This window comes from Petaurus breviceps, unplaced genomic scaffold (assembly GCF_028583685.1).
Source record: "Petaurus breviceps papuanus isolate PSGF00001 unplaced genomic scaffold, PetGlider_PUasm1.0 90849, whole genome shotgun sequence".
Taxonomy (NCBI): Eukaryota; Metazoa; Chordata; class Mammalia; order Diprotodontia; family Petauridae; genus Petaurus; species Petaurus breviceps.
The window spans coordinates 11,907,151-11,915,369 of record NW_027187361.1 but is presented as its reverse complement, the minus strand read 5'-3'; the positions used below and the strand labels follow the sequence as shown (position 1 = coordinate 11,915,369).

The 8,219-nt window shown below is 38.2% G+C and overlaps 1 long non-coding RNA gene across 1 annotated transcript; it reads right to left on the bottom strand.

Annotated features, from left to right (window-relative positions):
• Positions 1-348: 348 nt before the first annotated feature.
• Positions 349-3,723, bottom strand: LOC138149843 (uncharacterized). Its single transcript, XR_011165434.1, has 3 exons — positions 3,561-3,723; positions 1,259-1,409; positions 349-493 (listed from the first exon to the last, which is right to left on the bottom strand). It is a non-coding gene; the product is annotated as an uncharacterized lncRNA (long non-coding RNA).
• Between the last annotated feature and the right edge of the window lie 4,496 nt (positions 3,724-8,219).

Here is an 8,219-nt window from a genome sequence, read left to right as displayed (position 1 = left end):
AGCCACCCCAGAAATATAATTTAGAAGTGTAGAATCTCAACTGAAGTGATAATGAATTAAATCCATTCTTTGGATCAAATCTAGATTAAAATGATAGCTAACATTTGTAGAATTGCCTAATCACCATTGTTTCTATGTTGGCTATAACTGGATATATACTTCTTGGTCATTGAAAATATGAAAATTTTTTTCAAGGTAAGAGTATCACTAAAGTTTAACCCTATAAATTTTAAGGATTTATCAGAAGTTTAATTAGACTGTGAAGATGTTTTGTGTCATAAGTCTGTTAATAAAGGCTTCAAACAATAGATACCTTTATTTATTTAGATTTATTTTTTTATAATGTAAAGTTATCCTAATGGTTTTTCTATTGTGTGGAAAAGAGTCCTGGAGCTTTAGTCAGGAGACATGGGTCTGAATTTCAGTTGTGGCCCTTAATAGCTGTGTGACCTTGGACAAGTCACTTCTTATCATTGATCCTCAATTTCTTCTTCTGTAAAAATGGATACAGTCATATTATAGTAACCACCTCATAACAGTGTTGTGAAGAAAATATTTTAAAAATCTTAAAATGCTATAGAAATGTAAGTTATGCTAATGTAATTAACATTAATATAGTAATAATAATAGTTGATATTTTCTATAGTACTTTTAAGTTTGCAAAGTGCTTTACATATGTTATATCATTTATTTCTCACAGCACTGGATGCTAGGTGCTATTTATGGTATACAGTTATCCCTTCCTGTAATGCCATGCACAAGCAGCTTTCCAGAAGAATGCTAATGTGAACAGCTCTTAAGATTCTGATTACACAGTATAGTGAACACTCTATTCCATAACAAATCAAAGCAAAATATTCACAGAAAATCAAGGTACAGCATTCACAATGTTACAACTTATCACAGAAAATCACAATATAGTATTCACAACAGCTTATCATTAAAATGGCCACATAGTTTTCACCAAAGTGGTCACAATATTTAGAACAAAGAACAATTATCTCAAAGTACAATACTCAAAGTCTTTCACTCTTGGGGCACACTAAATTAACTCAATCAGTCACTTATTCAGCAATCAATTACTAGGTATCATTAATCACTAAGTACAATCATTAGAAAATACACAAACCCTCCACCCCTAGGTCACTACTAAACTATAATTCCATAATTACTCAGGACCCAGGGAGAGGTCTTTTCATGTTGACTTGGGGCCGGTTCTCAGATTCCCTGGATCCCCTTCCATGGTCCCAGATTCTACCTGGGTTCACCAGACTGGTTCACTGGCAGACAGCTCCCAGATTCTTGATCAGCTCTCTGGGCAGGTCCTGCTCCACACTGAAGTTCTCAGGGTCTGGTCCATGTCAGATCCTTCACCATTTCTGCTCCAGGGAATTCAAGGCTCAGCCAAGCTGCAAACAAACAAAGTCCCTGCATCCTGGTCATGCTTCCTCAGTCTTCTGCAGTGTGTTCAGAAAATCAGAATCACCTTAAACAGTCTGGGGGGAGGGGGCTCCTGCACTCCTAGCTCTGGGTTCTGGGCTCTGGGCTCCGGGGCTTCTGTTCAGAAGTTCCACCCCGACAAGTTCTCAGGAAATTCTGCCTCAGTTCTTGATTCTCTCTTCTGTAGCTCTTCTGCCTCCAGATGCTGGTCTCAAGAAATTCTGACTGTGCCTCTCTGGATCTTTTCTTATATATACAGTATTAGCTACTTTCTGTTTCAACCAACCCCTTCCTGTTACATCAGGAACAGGGGTTCATACCTTCTGTTTCTTTCACAGAGGCTTGATTATTTACTTGTCAATACAAAGGGGTCAAATTACATTACCATTACACTTCCACATCATGGGGGTTAGGACAGCAACACTGGTCAATAAAATCCATGTAAAATTTTTTGGTCCTCCATTCGAACCAGAGAAGTCTGATTTTCTTCTTCTTTTTTTAATGGGAGTGTTCACAGTACCTCATTGTAAAATTTGGGTTAAGTATTTGATCAAAAGCTTTGTGTCATCTGCTGACCTTCATTTGTGGTCCACAGCCTGTGCAAAACTCACCCCAAATTCCCATTTAATTTCTTTTTTTTTCTTTTTGGAAGGCAGTTGGGGTTAAGTAACTTGCCCAAGGTTACACGGCTAGTTTTTTTTGTGTGGGTGTTGTGTCTGAGGCTGGAACTGAACTCAGGTCCTCCTGACTCCGGGGCCAGCGCTTTACTCACTGCACCATCTAGCTGCCCCCCGTTTAATTTATTATGCCTACCTGGGATACATTGAAGGTATGATGAGGAAAGTCAGGATGTGGAAGGGATAACTGTAGTCATTTCTGGTTGGAAAAAATCTCTGCCCTCTACACTCTCCAAATTCAACCTTCCCTTGTGACTTCTCCCCCCAAAAGCACAAACTTATGCCTTTTACCTCTCTTTCATGAAAAGAGAGATATGTTTCATTATCTACTCCAAGGACTTTCATTGTTTATTTTTTCTTTGGTTTGATTAGTTTCATTTTAGTGATATCTTAAATTTACATTGTTGTATCTGTATTTTTTAACCTTGTTTATGTAATCAATTCATCAATAAACATTTATTAAGCACTGGGTGCTACGCTAATACAAAAAGTATTTGGTAATACAAAAAGAGACAAAAGGCAGTTGTTGACCATATCAATTTACAAATATCTCCAGGTTTCTTTGAATTCATCATTGTTGCCAGTTATCATTATTAAATTCTTATTTATCATCTTATTCTACTACATTTATCATCTTATTCTACTACATGCATGTGCAATATTTTTTCTCAGCCACTCACCTTGATTCCAGTTCTTTCCTATTATATACAGCAGTCCTAACATTTTTTGAGAATTTTTCAGATCTTTGTTATAAAAAGCGTGTGAAATTAGTGGCTTTATCACTCCTTAATGTTCTTGGAAAAGTGGGACAAAAGCAGGTTCTCTTGTTCCATCTTTTTCTTGGGTTAAAATGAAATCTTATTTAAAAAACTAAACTAAACTAAAAGCTACTAGCTTTTTTATTTTAAAGACATTATTTCAGTGAGATTGACATATACAGGGTGTCCCTAAAGTCTGGACACATAGACAATCTCATAAACTATGTATATTTTCAAAAACTGAAATGAATGAAATTTCCAATAACATTTTATTTAATTAGCATAAATTTTAGTCATGACAATTTTATAAGGAATAAAAGCTTTCATTAGCTATTGGGAGCTATTTTCCATGTTAATAAGATTAATTTAATTTAATTAATTAATGAGATTTCCTATCTAAATAAAATATTGTTGAAAATTTCATTTATTTTATTTCTTGAAAATATGCATAGTTAATGAGATTGCCTATGTGTCCAGACTTGAGAGTGTCCAGACACTATATGTTTATGTGCCCATACACTCTAAATATATAATATATTAATAATTTGAATAATTGATATTAAATATATAGTCATATATTACTAAAGTTTTGAATCACTTGACCAGCTGATTTCCATATTTTCTTATTCTTTATGCTCACTATTAATCCAAACCCAAATCCAAGAAACATTTGGTAAGCACTTACCATGTGCAGATGACCATGGAGGAGGATGAGGAGACACAAAATGTAGGGAGCACATTGTCCCTGACCCCGAGGAGCTTATAGTTTCATGACGGGATCCGATGATAACAGAGATATAAAGGATATCTAATATTACAGAATTCTAGAATTTCAGAGTTGGATGGTATCCCAGTAGCTACGTTGTCCAATCCAAATACCCCCTTCCCAGTTCTCCACTACTGTATAACATTCCCGACAAAAAGTCATCCAAAAAATTGCTTGACGATCTATTAAGAGGGAATTCATTACTTCCCAAGGTGATCCATTTTATTTTGGGAAAATTCTGACTATTAGGAAGATTTTTTTTTCAGATATTATGCATGAATTTGCTTTTTCCTCTTTCTACTTATATTCTTTATTCTTAGTTTTGGCCTCTGATTCACAATAAATGTATTTGATTGATTTTTTTAAAAAAAGTTTTTTTTAAGTGTTATGTGAATTCTGAGGGGAATAACATCCTTAACTAGGAGAAATTAAGGAAGAGAGACAGGCATTTTCTGATTTTAATTCATTTTCATGCAACATTAAGAAAAAGCTTTAGAGAACATTCCAAATAAAATGGCAGAAAACTGATGAATAAATGTGAGCTTTCATCCAGTGTTTGAGAAAATGAGACTTCTCTTGTTAGGGACACACTTCTTCAAAGGCGATTATGAACATGCTTCAGATACTTCCTTGTAATTAATCGATCGTCAATCAACAAGAATTTAAATATGCTTTTTATGTGTCAGACACTGTGACAAGTGCCAGGCATGCACTTTTATATTTTGATTGAGAACCATAAATTACTCTAAGTAGGAAATTTAAAAGGTATCACAACAAAAGAGCTAGTCTTTGTTTACTTGAGTAAAATGTACACACCTATATAGATTCTTAAAAGCATTTGAAGTCATGAAAAAGGGTTTTCTTGGCAACAGCTGAACATTCTTGGGGCCTATGCATCAGTCAAAAATACTTTTAGCAATGTTTATTGCTACTGTGCTATGTGGGGTGGAGAGGAGCTATTATAGTCTTTTTTTCTCCTCTAATTTTTCTATTACCATAAACTGCACACTTGGCATGGCTGCCTTTGATTACAGGATACAGCTGCTTCAGGAAGTGATGAGTGCCTGATAGCCAAGGCTGGATTATTTGGATTGTAGTCAACACAATTATACCATGAGCCCCTTCATTCATTACCGTTCTGTAGTTCCCAACTTTGCTACCTCTCACCACTAGCCCCGGAGATATTGGCCTCTTAGGGTAGTTATTACTTAATTTTGACCCAGGGATCCTCAATAATTGCCTGTGCCCCATTATTTTATTTTTGGTGAAATAGAATGAACTGCATGGGATGAGAGGCATCAGCTCCTCTCATTATTTTCCATCCAAACCCATCCCTCCCCTGGACTTCCCTAATACTGTCAAAGACACTATTATCCATTCTTCCAGTTGCTAAGGTTTACAACCTCAAGGAAATTCTCAATTCTTCACTCTGCCTTCACTCCACATATCATCCTTGATACCTTCTCACTTGGACTTTTATATTAGCCTCAATTGGGGAATTTCCTAGCCCCAGAAATCTTAGGATCCTCAAGGAGGGTAATTCCACTCCCGTAAGTGGATTTGATTGGAGTTCAATAAATCAAGAAGCAGAAGATAGCCACATTTATAGGGTTTTACACAGCTTTAGGGCAGGCAGCAAAAGGAAACTGTCAGGTGAAGTTGCTCAGCCACTTTCCTTATTTTTGAGGTTGAGTAATAGGAACAGGTTAGGTGATTTGGAAAATGGCACAAGAGAGATGTTTTAATTTTGAAGTAACTTTGATGTCACCCAATAGATATATTTCCCTATATTTAATCTCATGAGACCATCTCGGTGGGGGATGAGGTCTTTAGCTAATCTCATGAGAACATCTAAATGAGACCAAGAGGTCTAAGATTGTGGAAGCCTTCCACTTTTTTCATGATTTTCTTGTATCACTCTCATTTCTCTTCCCAATTTTTCCTCTGCTTCTCTTATTTGATTTTTAAAATCCTTTTTGAACCCCATGGCCTGAGACTAATTTATATTTGTCTTTGAGGTTTTGAATGTAGCAGTTTGACTTTGTTTTTTTCTTCTGAGTGTGTGTTTTGATCTTCCTTGTCATCACAACAGCTTTCTAAAGTCAGTTTTTTTTCCTCTTGTTTCCTTATTTTTCCATCCTGCTTCTTGATTTTTAACTCTATGCTAAAGTGGGCCTCTGCTTCCAGGGTGCAAGGCACACCGTCCCAAGCTTCAGGGGTTTTGCGCAGCTGTTTTCAGAGATGATTCTAGGGACCTGTAACTTTTCATTTCTTCCCAGGTTGTATGATCTCAACAGAAGTATATTTACTACTTTCCTGGCCTGTGCTCTGGTCTGTGAGTGACAGCATTCACCCCTTTCTGCCCTGGAACTGGGACCAAGGTCCCTGCTCCCTTGTGGCCACAAGTTCTGATGTGTTAGTGTTCCTTTTCATCACTGGACTGCCACACAGGACTGCAAGCTTGATCTGAGTATGGACAATGCAACAGAATCTTGCCCCCAGCACCAGCAAAGGGACCCCTGAAATCTCCTTCCGACCAGTTGACTGTGGAGCTGAGAGCTCCAGAAGCAGCTGCTGCTGCTGATTTAGTAGCAAGACCCACTGTGGGTTTGCTGGGATCTGGTCTGTGTTGGCTTAGCCTATACTGGACCGTGCTCCATTCTCACCCCAGTGTGACAGACCTTTCCTGCCTACCTTGTAGGTTGTCTTAGGCTGGAAAATTGCTTCACTCTGTCCTTCTGTGGGTTCTACCACTCCAGGCTTTGTTTGGAGGGGAAATTTGGGAGAGCTCAGGTGAGTCCCTGCCTTTTCTCTGCCATCTTGGCTCTGCCTTCCTTAGAGAGGCAATCAGACTATGTTTCAGTCATATCTGACACTTTGTGGCCCCATTTGGGGTTTTCTTGGCAAAGATACTGGAGTGGCTTGCCATTTCTTTTACTAGCTCATTTTAAAGATAAAGAAACTGAGATGAAAAGGGTTAGGTGACTTGCCCAGGGTCACACAGGTAGTAAGTGTCTGAGGCTGGATTTGAACTCAGGTCTTATTGGCTCTATGCCTGGCATTCTATCCACTGACCCACCTAGCTGCCCCAATCATCAGACTGACTCCCTGTTTTTAGTTACACAACCCTTTGTGCTACATTCTTTCACCTCTACTTTTAGGGAGCTGTTTTCCTAAAACTCATAACACACAGATTTTATACATTTCCTCCACATATCCTAATTGGTCTCCCTGACTCTTGCCATCATCTTCCATGAAGCTGAGAGTGAGTTTCCTTAAGAGTAAGTCAAACAATGTTGTTCCCCTCTTCAATAAACTCCAGTAGCTCATTATTGATCTAAGGATCAAATTTTATTTCATTTTGTTATCCTTTTAAAATTTCTATTCTTGTCTCAGTTTTGTGATGGCTATAATTTTAGCAAAGTAGTGCATGTATATAATTTATGAGTTAATACTTTGTTCTTGTCATTGGTCATTTGTATCCAACTCTTTATAACCTGATTTGGTAATGGGACCTGAACCTCAAAAGGCAAAGACCACATCTCTGGAAGCAACCCAGTCACAATACAAGCCTGATCCTGCAGTTCCTCTGATAAAGGCTATTGGTGTAAGGTGCTGGCCCAGGGACTTTGTCTCTAATTCCAGCTTCTTTCAAAGGCTTTCAGCAAAGGGACCTATTTTGACCCTTTAACAATGCTTTCTCTGTTGACTTCGTGAATTTTCCCAAATCTTCCAGACCGCTGGAGCCTAGCCCCAGGCACCTGGCCCACCTCAGACTACTAGCATATACTTGAGGGCTCCTCAATCCCACCCATATCTCCTAATTAGCCTACTTGACATTCCTTTCACTGTCTCTTTTGTATATAAACTTCATCCTCAGCCTCATGGGAGAACTTCACCAGCTTCAGTTGGCTTCACAATACATTTTACTATTTGACTGGAGGATGGCATGAGTGCATGAATACATTCCAGGCAACAACCACCCCATACCATGACATTTCAGGGATCTCAGCACTCCTACACCATGTCGACACCCCTAAACTGTATCAACCCCATTTGAGGTTTTCTTGGCAAATATACTGAAGTGGTTTGCCATTTCCTTCTCCAGCTCATTTTACAGATGAAGAATCGAGGCAGAGTTGAGTGACTTGCCCAAGGTCACACAGCTGGTAAGAATCTGAAGTTGAATTTGAACTTAGGAAGATGAGTCTTCCTGACTCCCTTCGTGTGCTCTGTTGCTTTATCCACTGCACCCCTAATTACTTGATAAGCAAATATAAACACACTCATTTTGAAAAAAAATAATAGAATTGTATTTTTTAAATGGACCCCACTGTTACAGATAACATGCCTATAGCTTCATGTTAGTTCTTGAGGTACAGTGAGGCACCCCATGAGTCCTAGTCTTTCACCAAAGACCTTGGGCATCTTACCTCTTTGCTTCCCTTGCCAATTTCATTCCTCTTACTTAAGGTCCCTCAGCACCCAGTTTTCCTATAGTTAGAGATACAATCTTCTCTCTTATCTAGTTTCTCCAAATTACTGAATAACCCTTTCTTGGTATTCTTGTAGGTAACA